The sequence below is a fragment of the Ochotona princeps genome, chromosome 8 (genome assembly GCF_030435755.1).
Source record: "Ochotona princeps isolate mOchPri1 chromosome 8, mOchPri1.hap1, whole genome shotgun sequence".
In the NCBI taxonomy this organism is placed as follows: domain Eukaryota; kingdom Metazoa; phylum Chordata; class Mammalia; order Lagomorpha; family Ochotonidae; genus Ochotona; species Ochotona princeps.
In genome coordinates, this window is record NC_080839.1 from 74738600 (window position 1) to 74762134 (window position 23535).

Consider the following 23535-nt stretch of genomic DNA (forward strand, 5'->3'; position numbering starts at 1 on the left):
GTTTACAGAACAACTGAATGAAATATGCTTGATAAGAAAGTATGAACGATTTTTCCTTGATCTTACTCCCAAATTCAAGTGTAACATTAAAAATGGTACAAATAGCAAGTGAAAGATAACCGTGCGGATGGCACAAAGAGGAGAGATGTTACAAAGGGGCCGGCTTTGAGTGACGGCCCAGCATCAACATGTTGGGCATTCTGCCTCCTACCACAGCAATGTTCCACCTTAACTGAGGTTCCTCTACCCTGAGTAGCAGAGGGATCCAATTCAAATTGACTCTTTTAAAAATCATTATTATTTATTTTTATTGCAAAGTCAGATATACAGGGAGGAGGAGTGATAGCGAGGAAGATCTTCTGTTCCCTGATTCACTCCCCCAAGTGACCACAATGGCTAGAGCTGCGCTGATCTGAAGCCAGGAGCCAGGGACTTCCCTCCAGGTATCCCACATGGGTACAGAATCTCAAGGCTTTGGGCCTTCCTCAACTGCTTTCCCAGGCCACAAGCAGGAAGCTGAGTGGGATTAGAACTGGTGCCCATATGGGATCCTGACACATTCAAGGGGAGGACTTTAGCTGCTAGCCCCCATGCTGGGTCCCAGATTGACTCTCACTACTTCAGAGAGTGTTCCCTGTAGCTCTACCAGATAAGCATGAAACAGGAACTTTTCTCTCCTTGCACACCTAATCTAAGCTTCTTTTCAGTGTCAAGAAACACCTAGACTGGGGCAGAACACACAGGAAAGTTCAGTTATACCGGTCCACTTTGTATTCGAAAGACTGAAACTACTTTCTGGGACAGAGATGCCAGAACATTCCAGCAACCTATTAGCAGCTGCAGAGGGATTTATACACACCCCTTCTTCATGTAGAAGAAAGCCTCATACTGCTCTGCTACCACGTCAAGGACCAATAGGAACTCCAGTAGCTCAGGGTAATAAAGGAGATTAGCATTATGAATAGCTCTAAGAAGTAAGCGCTCACTGTAAGCAGAGGTCCAGAACTAAGGGTTGACTTAAGAAAAGGCAAAATGGGTGCGAGCGAAAGTTGAAGATTTAAATTAAAGGTTATTTGACGACAATATGAGGGTCAGTCTATCGCCTTGTTCCACATAACATACAATCGTGGGAGTTGGTTCTTGCCATAAATCAACGACAGAATTGAGAGTCCCCACAGTGTATATCTTTGCTCTCACTAATTCTAGACAAATGATGCTTTCAGGCTGCTTTTAAGAATCACTATGTTATGTTAAGTTTCAAAGCTAAAGTGCTAGCTTTCCACTTATGCTCCAAGAATCCTTTAATCTTTATCTAAACTTGTACAGGTAGCTGAAGAAAAGCAACTCAAGTGAGATAAGGTGCATGTTTCCACCTGCAGGCCTTGTGGAAGAAGGGTCATCAATCCCATTGCATGCTTGGGGTCAGGGTGACTGGTTTGGACCCTTATCATCACAATTATCCTAAAGACTTACTTTTCTCCCCAGTATTTGTGAAATCATTTTTTTCTGTCAGCTTCCTTACAATCTCAGACCATTCTCACTAGTTTGCCTGGTAGTTGTTGCGCCTTGAAAATTGACTATTGTCCTCAACAAATAACATTAAATTTGCTCTTTTCTTGACTCTCAAACCTTGTTCTCATTATTTTAATTCAGCAAGCAGGACTGAGACCAACCTTTCAGTGACAAATTCATCAATTAAATGTGTTTCAAAATGTGATCAGATGATATCTGCAAACACAAGGAAAACCCAGACTTGGAGAAATCCACAGTAATAGCTGGAGACTTTCAATATTCTCATTACAAAAACTGGTGGAGCACTTCAAAAACTGGCAAGACTTTAGATTATCGGAGTAACCCCATAGTGAACACTCCATCCTCTGACAGTGGAATGCACGTTTGCTGGACCACCTCGAACCGCTCAGCAGTCCCAGAATCAAACCAGATATTCTTCAACAACTGCACTGTGAAAAATATGGTAGCATTTTTTGAAATGAAAAAATATCATTGTAATTCAACAGGTGCATGCCAGGACAGACTTAAAGGATGCCTAATCTGTTGTGAAATATTTTAAATCTCTTTTATATTTTACATAATGTACAATTTACATGAATTGCTTTGAAGAGTACTCATATGCTTTATGGTACATTGTTCAATTAAAAGAAAGACCTAATTGATATGTACAGCTTTGGTCAGCCTCAAAGAATTACACAAAGTGAAAATATTACAAACCTCTGAAGTATGTGGATGAGCCTTCAAAAAGTTCTTGCATAATTGTAATAAAAATAGTATTTTCTGTGATTCTTCTGAAGCCTCCTCTTACTTGTAGGAGTCATTTATCATGAAACTTTATAAACTAAGGATTAATGGAAAAAATGATAAAATGTGAACATCTTCATCACAGAGCATTTGAAAGAGTCCTTGTAGTATTTGTGATGGTCATCATTTTTATTGTATAAAGGATAAAAACATCTAGAACTTATACACACACGAACATAAACATATTATCGTAATAATGTCAAATCCTGATTATATCAGTCAGTTGTACAAATGTGAACGCCGTCATTGTGATATCCTACATGGTTTTGCAAAATTATATCATTAGGGAAAACTAGACAAAGTAGCTGCAGAATGTCTCTGCATTTCTTTTCCAATCACTCATGAATTCATAATTAATTAAAAGTGATGCTTAGAAGAAAAGTCTATTATGTCAAAAGCTCCCTGAAAATGTGATCAGTACTTAATAATTATGCTTCTAGCACAAAAATGAAATAATTCTGAAATTCAGGGGAAAATTAATTTCTGAAAAAGTATAACTCAAGAAGATCCTAGTGTTTACACAAGGGAAAAGAGCCTATTTGCAAAGCCAGAAGTAGAACACTTTTCTCTGACCCAGTCTGAGAGGACAGCAGAGCATCTAGCAAGGAGTAACTGGAGAGATACAGAAATCATTCAGTACTGTCTGGTGATGTCATCAAAGTGTGACATCACACTGACATGTCGCATCCCAGTCATCTAAGATGTTTCATAGCATCACCCCCACCCCTCAACAGTGAAAGTTTAAGGACCATTTGGGGAGATCAAGATCAATCCAAATCATTCAACTGATAGTCTTTTGCTTGGACAACTGATTCCACCTGTGGAATATATTTGTAGGGCTGCTTGCTAAATCTTGATGTGTGACTATCATGCAACCAAATATTGATGGACTCCATCATGAATGGCACGTCAATGTGTGATTTCAAACACAAAAAAGCTATTGATTTGTAAAGGAAAGGACAGATCATTTTTTCTGGTATGTTCTATCCTAGACAAAACTTAGAAAACATCCTGCTCTTTCCATTGGCTTAATGTTTTAAATGAACATCAAACTACATTTTTTAGATATTAATTATAACACTTAATATAGAAATGAATTACTGAAAAATATTCAACAAATGTTTTCAGGCATATGGTGAATCCTGCTTATTTTCCATTTAGCGTCTATCTCTCTTCACAAGAGAATTTCTAAATTCCTTAGATATCTTTCATGACAAATCCATGCACCTAATTCATGTGGCACTGAATCTATATGATGTCCATAAAATATCCTGGGAGTATCAGAATTACTAAATCTAGGCTTCCTATATTTGAATCAAGAGTTGATGGACATGTAATCTAATCCATACGGAAAGATGACATAAATTGTTAATTTTATATTAAATTTTTAAAGAGCTATCTCCTATATGATGCTTTATAATCCAGTGTAGAAGGTATTTCAGTTTTATAAATCCTGTCAGTTATGTGAAATGTGAATGATAGAGCAAGTAAAATGTAGATGGTAAGTAAACATTCCTATTAGTTACGTAGAATCTTTGCACACTTTAAAACAATCAGTCTCTTTGGTCTACTTGAAACAAGGTCTTGAGTGAAGACTGCCAAAAAAGAAAAATATTTAGAGTAAAAACATAAAGGTGATCTGAAACAATCTAGTTGTCCATCTGCAGACAAATGGACAAACATAATAGAGTGTATAGCAAAAAATATCATATGCCTTAAAAGAAACACTATTGTATAAAGGTAAATATTATTGTACAAATAGTTCTTCACCCGGAGGAAGGAAGGCTCTGTGCTATTGCTTAGGTAATCTCTGGATAAAGTATGCTAAGGGAAACGGTCCTGAAACAAGAAGGTAGCAACTGGAACATTCTGCCTATATGACTGAATGAACAGCAGCAAATTCTTTGAAAATAACGGAGGGCTTGGGAAGTAGAGGTGTTGCTTCCTGGAGAGAGAATCCCTGTCGGGCTAATGGCAAAGCATGCTGTTGAAGCAGAATTTGAAAAGCATTTAAATGAAAAAAGCTTCTGGTTTTTATATTCGTGTATGTCATCAAAACAAGAGCAAAGTACACACTACAGGCAGCCAGCACAGACAAAGAGAAACCGGCTAAGTGCTACTAAGATAAGTAGTTATGCGGAAACACACTCTAGAAATTCTAGAACAGCATTTAATTCTTACAATTAATGATATTTCAGGCATAAATCATCTATGATGACATTTTGAAGATCTAACAGAGGAGAAGTCTCAGAAAAAAGGGGGGGTCATTCTTAAAACAAGTTCTTAAAACTCAAGACCAACGAGTCATTTTTTAGATGGGATGAGGGGGCCTGAGTGTATCCCACACATGTTATGGTGAAGGGTAAGAGGCACGCATGGCCTGTTAAATCACTCCCTGTACTCTATTGACAAGTGTTCTCGTGTGTAGTGAATATATTACCAGCTTGCAGTTATGAAACTAAACATGCTGTGAAAGGTTATTCTAATTAGAAACACTTCCAGAAGTGAGAAGGGAGGGTCTGCTGAAGCTGTTTCCTAAATCAGTGGCTTCATTCAGATGAATGAAGCCACAAAGTGGTTACAAATCAAACTGAAGATACAAAATATTAAAAGGCATAACTCTTACTTCAGATCCCATCAACCAAATTGAATTTTTTTAAACATGGAAGGTCAATAAATTTATTCGTTCTGTTTTTAAAAATTAACATAAGAAACGTTCAGTCTTAGCAAACACAAATTTTAAACTCAAGAATATGCTTAGAGCCACCAGGTACTTTTTAATAAACACTGTGAAATGTTTACGGTTTTGCTGTGGAGTAAAAACAGATAAACATTATTTTCATTATTGCCTACTTCATGTTACTGTCACTAAAATCAGGGCTCCAGATATCTGAGTGTTTAATTGCAATGCAACACACAAAAAGGTAAAATGGAGAGAAGCTCAGGAGAGAGACCCTGCAGACCCCGGGACTTCCTGGGGTACATTCTAGGTGTTGCACATCCTACAAAAGGCATACGAAACAATTGAAGAGTAACGGCAAAGAAGAAAAATACTTGTAGCTATACTGCTTTTTTTTTCCAGTTGTTCATAATACCACAGCTGGATGAATGAAAAATAAATAAAAGACGTTTTCTTTGTTTACAGTCCCGGTACTCCAAGATCGAGAGACTACATCTGCAATGATTTTTTTTTTTAATTTAAGGTTTATTTAATTTTTAATGGAAAGACAGATTAACTTTAAACAAAAATGAGAGATGGAGAATCAAGATGGTGGAATAGGGTAAGGACACGTTTAAACGGAGAGAGAAACATTTAATCAGGATGAAGCAGAGAGGGCACATTCCAGGAAGTAGGAGAGGACAGAACAACAGCAGAGGGGTACCTGGAGACTGACAGACACAGGAAAGCAGTGGACACAATGGTGTGGTGTTGCAGTGACTGATACTCCAGTGGCATTCAGCTAACAATGATCTGAACTCCACCAGCAGCCAGAACTCCACCAGCAACCAGGTGGGAAGGGACTTTCACTGGGAGCTTGGGAGGTGAACCCAAAGAACTGTCTGTCTTGCTGGTCCGTTTGATTTGACCAGGAGCAGAGACAGAGCAGCAGATCTCAGATGGGCAGTGCGAGAACAGCATGGATTCCATAGCCCACTCAGCCCCCTAGAGCTGAATTGGGAGCCATTTTGCATAAGGAGGCAAAGGCAAGGGAAAGAACTGAGCATACGCTGAGATGAGAGTGAACTCATTTCTGACTCAGTGAACTGCAGCAATGTGGCATTCTACAGGTTCCACCCAAGACAGGTCTCAGTAGCCCTCAGATCTGACATCCAGCAGATCAATCACTCTAGCAGTGGCACAGTAGGCACCATTTTGTACACTGTGGCAATAGCTTTAGGACTGCAGGGGACAACAGTGAATTGCACATGTGCTGAGCTTACAAGACCTCACTGAGCTCAGTGGATTGCACTGGTCCCACAGGAAAATAATACCAACTGCCAACTGTGGCATCGTACAGGTCCAAATAGGTCCGTGAGGCACCCAGACCTAATGTCCAACAGGTTCTGGCAAGATCAGCGCCACCAACAATCTAACTATATAGGACACCTGGTGTCTCTCTAATCCTGGGACCTGCTCCAACCGGAAGAGGGAGAAAGGTTACAGAGACAACAGTGCAGCCTCAGCATGGCATCACAGGAGGTGGAGACTGGTGAGCCAGGAGTTGGGGCTGTGGAGACCACAGTGGAAATCTAACATAAGAACCCAAACCTGGAATTTGCTGGAGGGAGTGGCACAAGTGACTGCAAGCAAAATTTGTATACCAACTGCAATAAGTAAAACCACATTGTAGACCTGTGGGTGACACAGCTTAGAAACCTGTCCCAAGGAGAAGAATCTGCTAACCAGAAGTGCAATGACCAAGAGCAAAAGAAGAGACAAAGGCACAATGAATATTACTGAAAACTCCCCAGCAAAGGAGCAAAACCCTATGCCAATCTCAGAGTTCACTGAGGAAGACATCTAGAAAATGGGGCACACAGAATTCAGAAAACTCATTTTAAAGCGTCTGATCAACAATTAGAAGCAAAACCAAGAGTTCAAAGAATTTAAGGAAGCTATAAAGCAAATCAAGGCTGATGTATCAGAAATTAAGAACACAGTAGAGCAAATTAAAACTACAGTGGAGAGTCTCCAAAGTAGAATGAAGCAAGCAGATGAATGAATCTCAGAATTGCCAGATATTTCTTTTCATCAGGAAGAAACAAACAAAAAGCTGGAAACAGAGCTGGATCAGGCCAAAGAAAGTATTCAAGAATTGAAAGACACTGCATGGGGGCTGGGATGGCTAGATAGAGAGGCACTCAACAACACCCGTGAGGGCTGGATGGTTGAGTTGGTTAGATAGAACTAAGCTTTAATACCCATTGACAAGTGCCAGAGCCAAATGGGATGGGGGACAGACTGGTCTTCTGCTACACATACTGGCAAACCAGGGTAGGGGGCGGGCCTGGTGGGGGTTATTGTGGGTTGCCCCGACTAGGCTGCAGCTCCCACTGGTTTGTGTGAGGGCCGAGTACGTGCTGGGCAGAACCAGACTGGACTGCAACACCCATTGGTTCCAGTGCAACTCGGGATTGAAAACAACCAACCCAGCAATTGCAACCACCAGCTGATCGGGGTGATGGACTGTGCCGGGCCCTGTGCTTGCTAGAACATACAAGAAACTAGTCTGGGAATACCTCAAAGTTTCTTTGGAGATCTCCCCAATCGAACTGCTGGACTTAGAACTCTAATCAAGAAAAGACAGAAGACAGAGCAGATCAATCATTCATCTCAGCTATATGTTGGCAGCAAATTATGGGGCAAACGGAGACTTTATGATGGACCATATCAATCAGTGGACGACCTCATCGAGCGAAACTGGCAACGATTCATAACTGGAGAACTATTAACACCACTTGAGCACATATCTCAGAGCATGCCCCACATCCGGGACTCGGGGTGGGCGGGAAACCAGGTGGGGCTTCTCTCTCAATATCCCCCTTTACCTCAGATACATGATGGAAACAATATGGACATAATAGTATTACCCACTTCCCTATCCCCCTGAACCTTTTTTTTTTCTTTTTCTTTCTTTAACTGTAATTAACTATGTAAAGATTGTCAACAACAGCACAATAAAATAGATTAAAAAAAAAAGAATTGAAAGACACTCTTAAGAGGTCAAATGTAAGAGTTATGAGACTCCTAGAAGGTGCAGAAAGAGAAGCTGAGTTTGCAAATGTAATAAAGGAAAATTTCCCTAATCTAGAGAAAGAATTGGGGAACAACATCCAGGAGGGGCACAGAACTCTGAACAGGCCTGATCAAAAGCAGTCTTCACTAAGACACATGATCATCAAGCTCTCTACAATTGAACATAAGGAAAAGATCCTCAAATGTGCACATGAAAGAGTAAGTTGACATATAAAGGAATGCCAATTAAACTCACAGGAGATCTCTCACAGGAAACTCTACAGGCCAGAAGAGAATGGAGTGACATATTCCAGATTCTAAAAGCAAAAAATTGTCGGCCTAGGATAACATATCCAGCAAAGCTTTCTTTTGTCTTTGAAAATGAAATAAAATTCTTCCACAGTAAAGAAAAGTTAAGAGAATTTGCCTCTTCCAAACCTGCCCTACAAATGATACTTCAAGATATTCTCTTGACAGAGAAGAGGAATAGCACCTACCAAAACCAAAGGTAAACGGGAAGAACACCCCAGTAAAATGACAACAGAAGACTAAACCAATGAACAACCCATTCCTAAAATGACAGGGTCAAAGTAGCATCCATACATATTAAACTCTGAATATAAGTGGCTTAAACTCAATCAAACATGTAGATTAGTAGACTGGATTAAAAAAAAAAAAACAGCATCTATTTATTGTCTAGAAGAGACACACTTCACCAACAAAGATCAGCAGAAATTGTATCACATGGGTTTTGTTGTTTTCTGTTAGTTTCATCTCTTCAAAACACTTTCTTCTGATTAAATCATTCAATGACTCATAGATCATACAGTAGCATCATTTTTCTTCAAGAAGGTTCTTAATTTTCATTTCTTCAGCTACATGTTAGTGATTTAGTAGCATGATATTTAACTTCATGGTGTTGTTAATTTCTTTTTTCTTCCTGATATTGATTTTGTTTTGTGGCTCTTCATTTAAGGGGATGTATAGTAGCTGTGTAATGGAGACTGCCATGTCTAGTAACATGACATTTAACTTCATGGCATTGTAAATTTCTATTTTTTTCTATTGTTGATTTTGTATCATGACTTTTCATTTGAGGGGATGTACAGTAGCTGTGGAACAGAGACCAACATCCAGATGTGAGGATACAATGTAGTATGCATTTCTACTTCCAGACAAAGATGGACTTACAATGAAACTGTTCACTCTATCTTGACAATGGGATGCTGGACTCTGCCATTGTCCATGCCCGCAATGATGGACATATGACTGTATGAAGAGCTATACTTTACTAATGATATAGAGGAACTAGGTGGGGGGAGGGAATTGGGGCTGGGATAAGGGAAATGCCAGGAGCCCATGGAACTGTATATAAAATGATAATAATAATAATAAAATGTAAAAAAAAAAAAAAAAACCCCAAACGATACCTTCAAAAAAACAAAGAAAAAAAATGAGAGACAAGAGGTTGGGTTTCCATCCACTGCTTCATTTTGCACATAGCTGCAAAGGCTGCAGCTGAACTGATCTGAAGCCAGTGCCAGAAACCAGAAGCTTCTTTCTGACTTCTCATGTGGGTGCAGGGTCCTAAGACTTTGAGCCATCCTCCTCTGCTTACCCAGGCTAAAAGCAGAGTGTAATCAGAAGTGAGGCAGCTGGAAGGTGAACCAGGGCTCATCTGGGATATATGCGCTGGCAAGGGGAGAGTTAGCCAATCAAGCCACTGCAATTGTCAGATGATCGTCTAACAGCATCTTTAAGTGTCACAGAGAGACGAGGGGTTCTCTCTTTTCTTCATCTCCCCCTTTTCTCTCTTACAGAGAGAGGCAAGGGGTTCTTTCATTTTCCTTTTATCTACCTCCCTCTCTCCTACAGAGAGATGAGGGGTTCTCTCTCTCTCTTCTCTTCCCCTCTCCCCTACAGAGAGGGACAGGGGTTCTCTCTTTTCTCCCTTGATCTCTACCAAGCCATCGATTTTGAACCATGCCTGTGAACTCAAATCATTTTATCAAATCACAATCACTTCCACATAGCCCCATCTGTAGACAGTTGAATTAGTTTTCCACTTTTAATATTTATCAACCAGAGCTAAATTCCAACTTGAGTTTCAGAAGGGAGAAACCGATTTTAAATCAAGGCAGTGACCAAATCTTACTCTTCAAGGAAATGAAATTTACAAAAATATTGATGACTAGTAGTGTTACATGATTTCTATGATGACATTGAAATTCAGGAGGAAGACTATGCAAGCAGTGACTGCTTTCCAATGTTCTCCTTTGTAACTTATTTATTGTATCTTACTTCCAGATGTAGTGGGAGTTGGTCAGACCCCAGGGAGTATAGCATCTACTTTGCTTGATGGTACCATTTGATCTTTCAGCAGTCATCCGTATGGAAGCATTCCTGAAGTGCTTGCAACGCACAAAGTGTTTTCATGATCTGGAAACACAGTGATAAATGAATGAACACAATTATTTCCCATGGCCCAGCACAGTGGCTCAATTGGCTAATCCTTCACCTCCAAATGCCAGGATTGCATATGGATGCTGATTCATGTCCCGACTGCTCCACAGCCCATGTATCTCCTTGTTTATGGCCTGGAAAAGCAGCAGAGGATGGCCCAAAGTCATGGGACCCTGCACCCACATGGGAGACTCAGAAGACACTCCTGGCTCGTGGCTGTAGATTGGCTTATTTTCAGATGTTTTGGGAGTGAAACAGCAGATGAAAGACATTTTTGTCTCTCTGCAAGTCTGCCTTTCCAATAAAAATAAATAAACCTAAAACAAATAAATGAACAAATAAATAAATTTCTGAAAGATTATTTCTCCATGTGGTTCATAAGCATGAAGCAGGTGTCTTTCTTCCAGCCTGTTCAGCCCTATTTCACTTGAAGAGATTGCAGTACAGTCTCAGTTTTCCAAACCTCATGATGTATTTACAGTGAGAATCATGTTTTGCTCTCCTACAAATCGTAAATCTAGGCTAAGACACGACTTCTTTTCGAGTAAAATTTGAATTAGCCCAGGCAAACGAATTAATGTTTACAGTTTGTTGATAGTACAATTATCCCTAATGTATACTGAATTGTGACTTTTCTTTTTTTAGTTCCGAGTCACTTAAACACTATGCATGTACATTTTTCTTTAACACTCCTGACTTTTTATGTTGTTTTTTTGTTAATTTCTTTCCTCATTTTCAAAGACAACAAAACTAAAGTAGCAAAACTTAAACTTGAACTCAGGCAGCCTGCAAACCTTCTATTGTTTTCTCTTTAAATTCTTGGGCATATGTTGTCTTAAGTAATGCATTGAAGCAGAGAAATAGACACAGAAATACAGAGATTGTAAATCCACTCCCCAGAGAGTCATAAAGCTGCATCACGAGCCACGCAAAGCAGCCTCATCTGTGGTGGTAGGACCATGGGAGCCATAGTCAGTTGTGTGAAGCCTCCCTGCCAGGATGATTCGTGTGATTCTAGACAGTTGTCATGCAGTGGGTAGAATTGGAACCCAGATTTGAACTTACTGAATCTTTCTGCCCAAAACCTTGTCTGCATACCTGACCAGTATTCACCCATTTCAGAAAGATTAGCTTGCTTTTAAGTATTACTTACTTATTTTCATTACTTTGAGAGGCAAAGACAGAAATGATGAGAGACAAAGAGAGCAAAAGATGATGTGAACATTCTGAGAACATGTGTATGAAAGTTATTTTTAGTGTTACTTTTAGTCATTTGTTTGAAAAGTTGGGAAAGAGTGAGGGAGAGAGAGGGAGAGGGAGAGAGAAAGAGAGACTGATCTTCCATTCACTATTACATTCCTCAAAACCTACACAAGCCAGGTTTATGCAGGCTGAAGCTGGGAGGCAAGAATTCACATAAGCATCCCATTTAGGTGGCAGGGACCCATCTACGTAAGCCATCACATGCCGCCTCCCAGAGTGCACCTGATCGGGAAACTGGAATGAAGAGGAGAGTCAAAACTCAAAACGCAGGCATTCTCATAAGGATGGGATGAAGAAATCCCAAGTTCAGAGTTAATTTTCAACTGAACATTTGAGGTGACCATGTAGCTAACATTGGGCATAGCTAAGAAGGGCATGTGTTTTAAACCAGATTGACAATTTTGATAGAAGCTTTATTTTCATCAATAAACCTTGAAGGAATTGTCCTTCTCAGCTATAAATACTTCCATTTTCTACCGGGGATCAGTGCTTCCTCTGCCATGATTCTGTTGCTTGGTATTGAATAGGGAGTTTCTTTCTCATGGCATTAATAGAAAGGAGTAAGCCAGCCTGGGAATGCAACATATTAGAGTCTCAGTGTTTCTGAGGATGCAGTGAAAGACCCCGATCTCTGTGATCAGGAGCTCTGAGAGCTGCTGTGCCCAGGGTCTTCGCTTTAATCAGTTGCTGTGCTCTGCTCCCTGAACTGAAATCATCCTTGCACTAGGAGTAATCAAAGCAAAGTAAAACCCAGGTTATTCTCCCTGGCCCAGTTTATCTCTCAATAGCCTTGGGGGAGACTGGTACATCAATCAAGGCTCCAAATAAAAAGATAATTATTTCTTGATTTCTCTGGAGCAGATGCAATGAGAGAAAGGTTACCCCTACTGGGAGTCCCTACTGTGTTGCGAAATAGCAGTGGTTATCCTAGAACAGGGAAGCAATTATTTGCAAGATGCTCCTGTCTGTTTAGGTAGGGCTGCTGAGGTCATTCAGATTCACCGGGCATTTAAGCACTTGCGATAAAGGAAGATATTTTTCTGTACATGAACTAATTTGACTTCAGTTAAAATTTGGACACGTCCAAGTTTATAAACATGCCATCAGATACTAACCCAGTAAGGCGTGTGGGATGCTCCAATTAGACTGAGGGGATGCAGTCAGTGATGAGTGTGTGTGTTCCCATGTCATGTCTTCTTTTCATTATCCCTTCATTATAAGAATGGAAAGGTTTTCCAACTACACTGTAACACATAGGACTGGCCCTCATGTATAGACAACAGCAACTCTCTATTGCCTTCCACATGTGGATGCTCTGCGTTCAATCGTTGGTTTGTTTTAACAGGAACACATTTTCAGTTTTCATCACTATTTGGAAATTAAAGGAGCACCACAGTTTTTTACCAAGAAATATTGACAAATACTTGTACAGAGAATTAAAGGATGCATTTTTATTCTTTCAAAAACAATTAACTCAGTCTCCCATTACCAACTGTTAGGAAAGATAATATAAAATTCATCCCTTATGGGCCTGAGATGATGGCTCATTTGGGTAATTATCCCCTTGAAGCATCAGGATCCTAATTGGACACCAGTTTGTGTTGCAGTTGCTTGCTCCACTTTTGATCCAGCTTTCTTATATGACCTGGGAGGGCAGTAGAGGAAAGCCAAAAACCATGGGAGCCTGCACCCATGTGAGAGACCCGGAGCTGGCTCCAGGCTCTTGGCTTTGGATCGGCACAGCTCCAGCCATTGTGGGCACTTGGGAGTGAATCAGAGGAAAGAAGAACTTCCTCTCTCTCTCTCCTCCTCTCTGTAAATCTGCCTTTCCAATGAGATAAATAGATCTTTAAAAATATTCAAAAGATTATTAGAGGCAATACTCCTGTGGAATGGTAGTCTTCATGCATTTGACTTGTTCAAAATTTAGATTTTTGGCAAATTAAGCCTATAGATTTTGACTGGATTAAATTATTTCTTACCACAAACTGCTAGAGAAAGGAGGGAGGAAATGATGTCATTTTGGAACTACATCTGTGGATTGCATAAAATCTACTCTGTTTTTATTAATAAAAGTAATAAAGCAAAAACAAAACACTCTAAAAATGTGGCTACACTGGATTGCAGAATCACCTAGTATCAACCCCCTTTTTGAGTCTCCATGTCATTATTAGACAATGTCATAACAAAAAAGCCTACATTTCTCTGCAGCTTAGGGTAGGTCTCGGCGCATTTCAACTCACATTAGAATTATCAATGGTCCTAGCTGAGGCTGCTGTGTAATCTAACATGTTGCTACGCCTAATTCTTACGTCTCTTCTTCCACTCGACACTGCTGCCATCAGTGAGCACTCCATAATCAATCATTTCCATGTTAATCTTCATGTAACAAAGCTTCCTGGGGAACCTGACACACAGTAGCGTCCTTATCTGTAAGGCTTACATGGTAAGTGCCCATGAAGGAATGTTACGAATTTCATCTTTTTTGTACCTAGAAATTTTTTAGTTTGCTTAATTTTATTTAAATATAATTATAATTGAATACAGAAATTAGTGAAAAACTCTGTGGCGTTGAAGCATATGCTGTTCTCATTGTATTATTATTATGTTACTACAGTATAAAACCTCACAATAGTTTTACTCTTCAGAACAATAAGGCATTTCAGTGTGTGTCAACCCACTAAGAAATTCCATTAGGCACTGAAATTGAGACTGTAAAAAAGAACAATCAAGGCATTGCTTCTGCACCAATGATGTTTTTTAATGCAGCTTATGGAAGCATACTGAAATACATAGAGATATGAATAATAGAAGCACAACACACTGTAATTATAGCTAATATAAAGGGACATCTGCAAAATGTTAAGGGAAAATAAACAACTAATTTTTCTTATATAGTGTTCTACTGTGAAGTTTTCACAGAGGAAGTGGTAAATTAGGTGTTAAAGCCATGGGAGCTTTTAGATAAAGAGAATGAACTTGAACTATGGTTATGCAACAAGGTGGAGGAACCCACCATAGGGGGAGGGTGGGGGGGAGAATCCCAGATTCTATGTAATTACAACACAATGTAATTAATGAATAAATTTAATAAAAAAAAAGAATAGAAATGTAGAGGAGAGTGTTACATTGGAAGAGCTGTGTTGAGTTGACTTTGATAAAGCCATCAGGCTTTTGAAGATTAGTATCCTGTGTGAAGGAGAGGGGCCTGTCTGATGAAGAAGGACTTGCTAAGATTTATTGTAATTGGACTTATGTCATCAACATAGTGGTACTAATTATTCACGTAGTAATCTGAAATATACGCAAGAGTTTAAAAAAAAAAAAACCTAGACTATGGGCCCGGCGGCGTGGCCTAGCGGCTAAAGTCCTCGCCTTGAAAGCCACGGGATCCCATATGGGCGCCGGTTCAAATCCCGGCAGCTCCACTTCCCATCCAGCTCCCTGCTTGTGGCCTGGGAAAGCAGTCGAGGACGGCCCAAAGCTTTGGGACCCTGCGCCCGTGTGGGAGACCCGGAAGAAGTTCCGGGTTCCTGGCTTCGGATTGGCGCGCACCGGCCCGTTGTGGCTCACTTGGGGAGTGAATCATTGGATGGAAGATCTTCCTCTCTGTCTCTGCTCCTCTCTGTATATCCAGCTTTCCAATAATAATAAAATCTTTAAAAAAAAAAAACTAGACTCATGAAAACTGAGCAGAAGTCCATCCTCACAGAGCTTAAGAGGAAGGTGGGAAGTATCAGGATTTTTTTTCTACATGTCTACATATTTATTAAAAACCTGAAGGTCTCCATAGGCTGACTGATTATTTCCCCCTTGGAACTGTTAATCAAAGAAGGAAATATATATATATATATATATATATATATATATATATATATATAAATTTATTTTTCTTTCTATTGTTGATCCTGCTTTATGGCCTTCCATCTAAGGCAAAGTACAGTTAACTGTGCAATAGACCATCACATCCAGATGTGAGGATACAACGCAGCACGCCTCTTACCTCTAGATCAAAGATGGAGTCCGAATGCAACGTTAAATCTATCTTGACAATACGATGCTTGACTCACTGCCACAGTCTATATCTACAACATCAGGGTACACTTAAATAGCAGAATGATGGACTTAGGACTGGCCATGTAGTATCACACGATGGCAGTAATACAGGGGACATCAGTGGGGTGGACAGGACTGGGGGAGAAGGAAAGGGAAACTCCAGAGCCTACAGAACAGTACCACAAAAGAACAAAATGCATTTTTTTAAGAAAAAAAAAATGTTTTTACTATCTCTTATCAAAAAATTCACTGAATGCAGTTTCATTTATATCTAATAGAATTATTCTCCCAAATAGAAGTTGTCAAGTAAGCCCAAGATTCCCATGAATAACAGCATCTTTTGCTAGACACACTCAGTGTAACAGAAAAGTATGTTTACTTAAAGAGATTTTGAAACTGGGTCGTAAGTTCTTACAAAAAAAATTACAGCACAACCTTTACCTCATCTACTTTCAGCTATTTCGTAAATACTACAGGTGACAATGGACAGTCTGAGATGAAAGGCAGGCGATCTCATTTCCACAAAGCCAATGGGGCAGTCTTTTCCTTTTGTCTCCTCTTTCCAATGCTCCTTTAAGGGGTTGAGACCTGCAGTTCTTCCAGGCTTTGGGTTACGTGGGTGGTTTCCTCACTGGTGGACTCTCCAGGTAGGTGGTGCCCGCACAGGGCTTCCCTGTCAATGGGTCTAGCACTCTTCCGACTTGGAAAATGATTCCGGCCAGTTAGTGTTTCACATGCTTCGTTTGTGGGACAGGTAAAGCTTTGAGAAGCACAATATCCCTAACCGTGGACTGTTGAAGGGCATCATGATAAAATACGTCTTTCTCTTATTGAAGTTTTTTCATAAACAGGGATCCAGCACAAAGCCTGGTGAACTGCATTGTTGTCCCAATCAACTTCCCCACAATCTGTTTGGCATGGACAGACAAATGGATAACTGACGTTATGTGGCTTTGGTCACCTCTCAAGCCCACAGCGCAGGGTCGCAGCCACCGAGCGTGGGCAGCATCAGGATTTCTAAAGTGGGAAAACAGGTGTAGAAGTGCATGTAAATAAATAAGGAGCAGACCTAAAAAAGAATAAAATTCAATCTGACTTGGCTTAGATTTCAGTATCCTGATGCTATGAGGATTGATGTCCATGATTCCGGAGAAAATATTCAGAGTAAATGTCCAGGACTGAAACTAAAATATATACCTATGTTGGTGCTAGAACACACACACACACACACACACACACACACACACCATTCACTTGACACTTGACATGATAGATGAACATTGTTGACTGCAAGCATAACAAGCAGTATGAGATTTAAGACAATAAATCTAATATTGCGCAATAACAAGCACACCCCGCTTAGACATAAATGGATTTAGAGGTAGGAGAGACAAATGGAGTTGAGTATTCCAGTAACTGCTAAAGGAAGTGTAGAAATACTAAAAATTTGTGAAAATAACATTTATAAGTAAACATGACTGCGTTTAGGAGGAGCAAAATGGTAGTGGTACATTCATGACTGTAAAATGGTGAAGATCAATTGATCTACTTGATGGAAATTAGAGACGACAATAAAGCAAAATGCTCTGAGTAAAAAGAAGAAAAACTTCAGTAAATCTTACTACTCACATTGTCGTACTAGCAACAGCAAGAAGTGAGTTGAACAACACTCTCCTACTGAGAAATAATAATCCTAAGTGGTTTCGTACTAGTTACTGCCCTCTCTGGTAATTAAATACATGGACATCTTCATGTTCCTTATGGATATTCATTCAGAGCAGTAAACAACGATGTTTGTCTCATTGCTTTTCCTTGAGGGTTTGCCTATTTGAATATTCACGTTTCCTGTATACATTCTGTTATGAAATGCAACTGAGCATATATCTACACACTAAGAGAAAAATTCATGCCTCAGATGAATAATAATTCTTGGTGTCCATAAGTTGCCAAAGCAATGAATGTTTGATCCTAAAATATTAATGAGATACTTCATTCTTTTGATGACTACGTAATTTTAACAACAATTACATCCAACTATGGACTGAGAATTTAGTCATTTTACCCTAATAACATGAAAATGATGTGATGCCTGGATAAAATGTTCCTCAAGAAACAAATGATTAAAAAATGATTATAAAAATGTGTTTCTGTATTTTTCCAGATCCTAGCACAGTATGCAAATATTCTGTTAGAGAACACAATTGCTGCTTTTCTAGAATATTTTATCTATCTTCTTAATTTCTTTTCTCTCTTTTTTAATCTTTTATTTAACTTTTTGGTGAACATGAAAACTATACATATTTATTAAATATCCTGTGGTGTATCAATACATGCTATAAAGTGCAACAATCAAATCACAGTAAATAGCAGGTGTGACATCTGAAACACTTGTTTCTTTATAATTGGAACATTAACAGAATCTCTCTTCTGTTTTGAAATACAAAATACTACTAACCATAATCACCTCATTTTTTCAACAAAACACTAGAAACATTCTCTCTAATTGTAATTTTGTAGCCATTATCCAATCCTTTCCAATTTTCCCTACTCTATTTCTTGCTTCCAGTAACCACTCATTTACTGCCTTCTTCAATGAGATCAAAACCGCAGTATTTTTCATACTGTACCTGCCTTATATCACTTAACATGGGTCCTCTAGTGTGTCATTTCAGTACAAATTATAATTTTAGTGTTTTTTAAAGATAAATAATTTCATTTTGTAAGTGGATCACAGTTTCTGTATCCATTCAGTGTGGACAGTCATGTACATTAATGGTACATCCGAGCATTGCAACCAATGTACAAGGGCATCTTTCTCTTCTGCATGCTAATCTCATTTTATTTATATGGTTCTATGTCCAGTAGTAGAACTGCTAGATCATGCGGTAGTTATATTGTAAATATTTTTTAAAAAATTTGTATTTGAAATACAGAGAAAGAGAGAAAGAGGCAAAGAGAGGGGTAGAAAGTTCTCTATCCCCATGTTCAGCAGCCACATGGCCACATGGTCAGGGCTTGGTCAGTCTGAAAGGACACACTCTGGATAGCTCGTTCAGTGGGCAGCAGCTCACATAAGTGAGTCATTGTTTGATCTTTCTCAGCTACAGAAGCATGGATTTGGCTTGAAGGGAACCAACTAGGCCTTGACCCTCCAAAAAGGATGCTGGCCTTACAACCCGTAGCACAACTTGCTGACACCTGCATTTTTCATTTTCAACAAAGATCATACAAAATTACATTTCCACAAGTGGGGTTTAAGAATTTTTCTTCATCTTCCACCTCACCGGTATTTGTTATACCCATATATAACAAATATGCATATTATGCATACATAACAAATATATATATATATTAGTGTTAGTCATTCTAACTGAGCTGAAGCATTCGTTTACTGTGGATTCAGTTTGTATTTCTTTGATGATTAGTCATGATGAGAACTTTTTCAGATACTTTGTTCACCTTATTTTGAGAAAAGTCTATTTAGATTCACATGGAGCTACATCAAAGACTCAAATTTACCAAGTAGTCTAGGGCGAAAAGTATAAGTTTTTGTATGACTGGGTGACTTCAAATATACTCATGAAGTTATAGTAGCCAGGTTGCTTCACTACTGTAATAAAAACAGAGCTAGACAACAATGGGACACAATAAAGAACCCAAAAATAAGTGAATGTATTTACAGTTAACTGTTTCCAGGGAAAAAATACATAATATATAAAAATATATATAAGTACATATTATTATAAAAATATATACAACATATATTATATGATACATATTAGATAATATATAATGCAACATATAATATATATGTAATATGTAATAAATAATATATAATGTATAATATATAACATAATATATAATGTATAAATTGTAATATATAACACTATACTATACAACATACATAATAATATAATATATTATATATCATATAATATAGAATATGGGATGTATATTATATATAACATATAATATATATTATAAAATATACATATATCATCAAGAACACAGTGGGAAAATAAGCATCAATGAAAGAAATAGTGTACAACAAACTGAGTACTCACATGCGACAGAAAAAAACACAAACTTGTTCTCTTCCTAAATGTCCACTTATTCTTAATAACTGAAACTTAATTTTATATTGTTTAACACTAAAAACTATGGGATCGTTAGGAGAAAAGAGGGGAAATGTTCCTGACACAGGGCTGGGTAAAGACACTGTTGAATAGGATCTTAACGTCACTGACAACAGGGACCGGCGTCGCCTAGCGGCTAAAGTCCTCGCCTTGAATGCGCCGGGATCCCATATGGGTGCCGGTTCTAATCCCAGCAGCTCCACTTCCCATCCAGCTCCCTGCTTGTGGCCTGGGAAAGCAACTGAAGATGACCCAAAGCTTTGGGACCCTGCACCATGTGGGAGACCCGGAGAAGGTTCCTGGTTCCCGGCATCGGATCAGTGCAGCACCAGCCGTTGCGGCTCGCTTGGGGAGTGAATCATCGGATGGAAGATCTTCCTCTCTGTCTCTCCTCCTCTCTGTATATCTGACTTTGTAGTAAAAATAAATAAATCTTTAAAAAAAAGATCACTGACAACAAAAATGAAAACAGACAGAATTACAACAAACTTCAACTTTCAAAGGAAACAGGATGAACATCTACAGAATTTAAGAAAAATACTTGCAAAATATACGTCTCTCAGGGGACCAATAGGCAGAATGTAAAGGAAACAATTCAACAGAAAAGAAAAAACAGTAACAATAGAAGTCTGATAAAAAAAAAAAAAAACAGCCACAAAATCAGTTTCAAACCACCCTGAGTAGCCAGCACTGTCTTCCCCACCACTGACCTACAAACACAAGGCATCACCGTGTGTGTCCTCGCAGGGTTACTCAGATGTTTTCCAATTCATGTGTTCACCGCTTCCTTCACCCACATTCAATCCATTCGTAAACCAACTTAACAATACTTGTTACCACCTACCTCTAGAATCATCCATTTTGATTCATTCCTAAATATCACCCCTTGTATTACTGCAGTTGCATGCTAACCAATCAATTTAAACCTGCCCTGCCTTTCTTTGAGGCTGTAAATGAGAAGGAAAAGCAGGCGAGTACCGGAACACAGAAGCAAAAAGCATGAGAAACCAAAGGGTAGAAAAAACTTCCATATCCGAGGAGTTAAAAACCAAAAGCAGAAAAATCTGTGAAAAACAGATGACGTCATTATGGGTCGGGAGTTGAAAAGAAGCAAAAGGCTTTGGCACTCACAATGATTATTTTCCAGTACAAAATAAAATGACAAATGACTTAGAAGTAGCTGTAAAGGTAATGCTTTGGACATAATTGTTTAATATGCAAAGTACCAGTGAAGAGACTGGACTTTGTTCCTCTAACTGTTGCCATCCATTGAACTGCAGGCTCATGAACAGAGGCGTTCTCCATCACTCACACCGTCGGCAAAGCTCTGCAGGTGCCTTGAGTGCCTTGGCTTTTCGTCTGTGTCTCGCAAATACTTCAGCACTACCCCGACTCCTGGCCAGCAAAGGGACCCTAGCTAGAAGCTCAGTGTTGTGCATCTGAACACTCAAAAATGTCTTGTGTTTTCTACCCTGCTTTTGTCACTTGCTACCTCCGTGATCATTAAAGATTTTGTTTCACTAGTCTGAATCTGACTGCATTCAAGTATCTGGAAAATGCTCATTACTGCCAATGTAAATAAGTTAATATTTTAAACTAGAAAGTCAATATTTTGTGAGTCACACAATGCAGAAAAATTGAAGGGTCGTTTTTCAACTATAGACTCCATAAAGACCTCCTTCCTGCTCAGAGGAACTTGAGTCTTTGCTTTCTGTTAAGTCTTACCCAGGCTCTCAGATGAGGCCACCACATTAGGGGTGGTGATCTTCTTCATCAAGTCTATATACTCAAAATTAATATCATCTAAAATGCACCCGTACTGACACCCAGAATCGTGGTTACCCAACCATCTGGGCACATGGTGGCTTAATCAAATTAATAGGTTAAAATTAATTGTTACAACAGTAGTTATTGATAAGCATACCTTTGCTTATTATAAGCATTTCTCTCTATTTTAGATATATTATGACCATCTGCATATGACATACACATATATTGCAAATCCGACAAGTCTCCAAGAATGCCATGTGGTAGTTCTTATCTGCATTCATTTTTCACACCTTTTTGTATCTAAGATGCATTTTGGTGCTCAACATCCATGGTGTTACAATTCTGAGTGATGCTGTGTCTTCACACCTCACAGGACCAAAGCTCAAAAAGACTAAAAGAAGTTGATGTTTTCTGAGTACCTATGATAGGACAGGGCTTTTACAATTGATCTCATCAGTCACCTTTGCCCTGTGTTGTAATTGATATGGTCATTTACACCATTTGAATTATGAAGACCATGAAATGTCGAGGAACTTGGTAACTGTCACAAACTCCCCGCATCCTACTTGTCTTTCTCATGAGATTACATTGCAAAAGTTGGAAATATTTGAATTGTAGCAGTTGGAGCCTGCTGAAATATTCAGTTTTCTAAGGCAAAACACAAACACCTCACTTTCATCCGGCTTTTTGAGAAATTCACAGGCTAGCTGTAGATGTGTTCTCAGTTCAAAAAATGATTTTGTTCACGACCTAATGCAGTCTGAGGTTTCTTTGCCTTTAAAAGATATGAAAAACACAGTCCAGAACTGCAACCGTTTTAGCTAAATTACCTTTGCTGTTTTGTAGCATCACTGTAAGACCCCAATTTAGTTTGCAAAATTAAGTTGCCTTAGCAGTAATGTGTGATTTCTTTCTTCAATTTTTTAAAAAAAATTTACACATGATAGCTTGTTTTAAATATGGGTGTTGAGTAACTATGGGTGTTGACTATTCTATTTTAAATCACAGATGACTGAAATACATATTCTTTTTTTTTAAGATTTATTCATTTTATTACAGCCAGATATACAGAGAGGAGGAGAGACAGAGAGGAAGATCTTCCATCCGATGATTCACTCCCCAAGTGAGCCACAACGGGCCGATGCACGCCAGTCCGAAGCCGGGAACCTGGAACCTCTTCCGGGTCTCTCAAGCGGGTGCAGTGTCCCAATGCATTGGGCCGTCCTCAACTGCTTTCCCAGGCCACAAGCAGGGAGCTGGATGGGAAGTGGAGCTGCCGGGATTAGAACCGGCGCCCATATGGGATCCCGGGGCTTTCAAGGCGAGGACTTCAGCCGCTAGGCCACGCCGGGCCCTGAAATACATATTCTATAGTGATACCATGGCATCTATCATTCCATCAGAGTGAGAAAATATGAAATATAAGCAAAGCTTTTAATGCATCTGTCGCTCAAAAGCAGCGGCAGTGAGGTGCTGCAAACAGACCACGTGGGCTGAAATTGAAGCACAAACCACAATGGCTAGAGATTGGAAGTGGCAGGCCTTGGGTGACTGCTGACTGCCTGGATGTAAAGATGAAGTTTTCTTCTGATATGAAGACTTCAGTCAGTGATGTAATCTTTACTGTGATGTGCAGCTTCGCCCCTGGTTAAACCCCCACGGAGCTCCATGCCAATCAAAGTGTCTGATGTGAGTCTCGGACCGCTTTCGGCATCCTCATGTTCTGTTTTGTCTTCTGATGAGGCTGTTTCTAGCCTGTTCGCGACCTCGGTTATTTTTGTGATATCATTCAGT

At 39.3% G+C, this 23535-nt stretch overlaps 1 pseudogene; it reads right to left on the reverse strand.

Moving 5' to 3' along the window:
* Positions 1-16408: 16408 nt before the first annotated feature.
* LOC101535449 (small ribosomal subunit protein uS17m-like) lies at positions 16409-16977 on the reverse strand (annotated as a pseudogene).
* Between the last annotated feature and the right edge of the window lie 6558 nt (positions 16978-23535).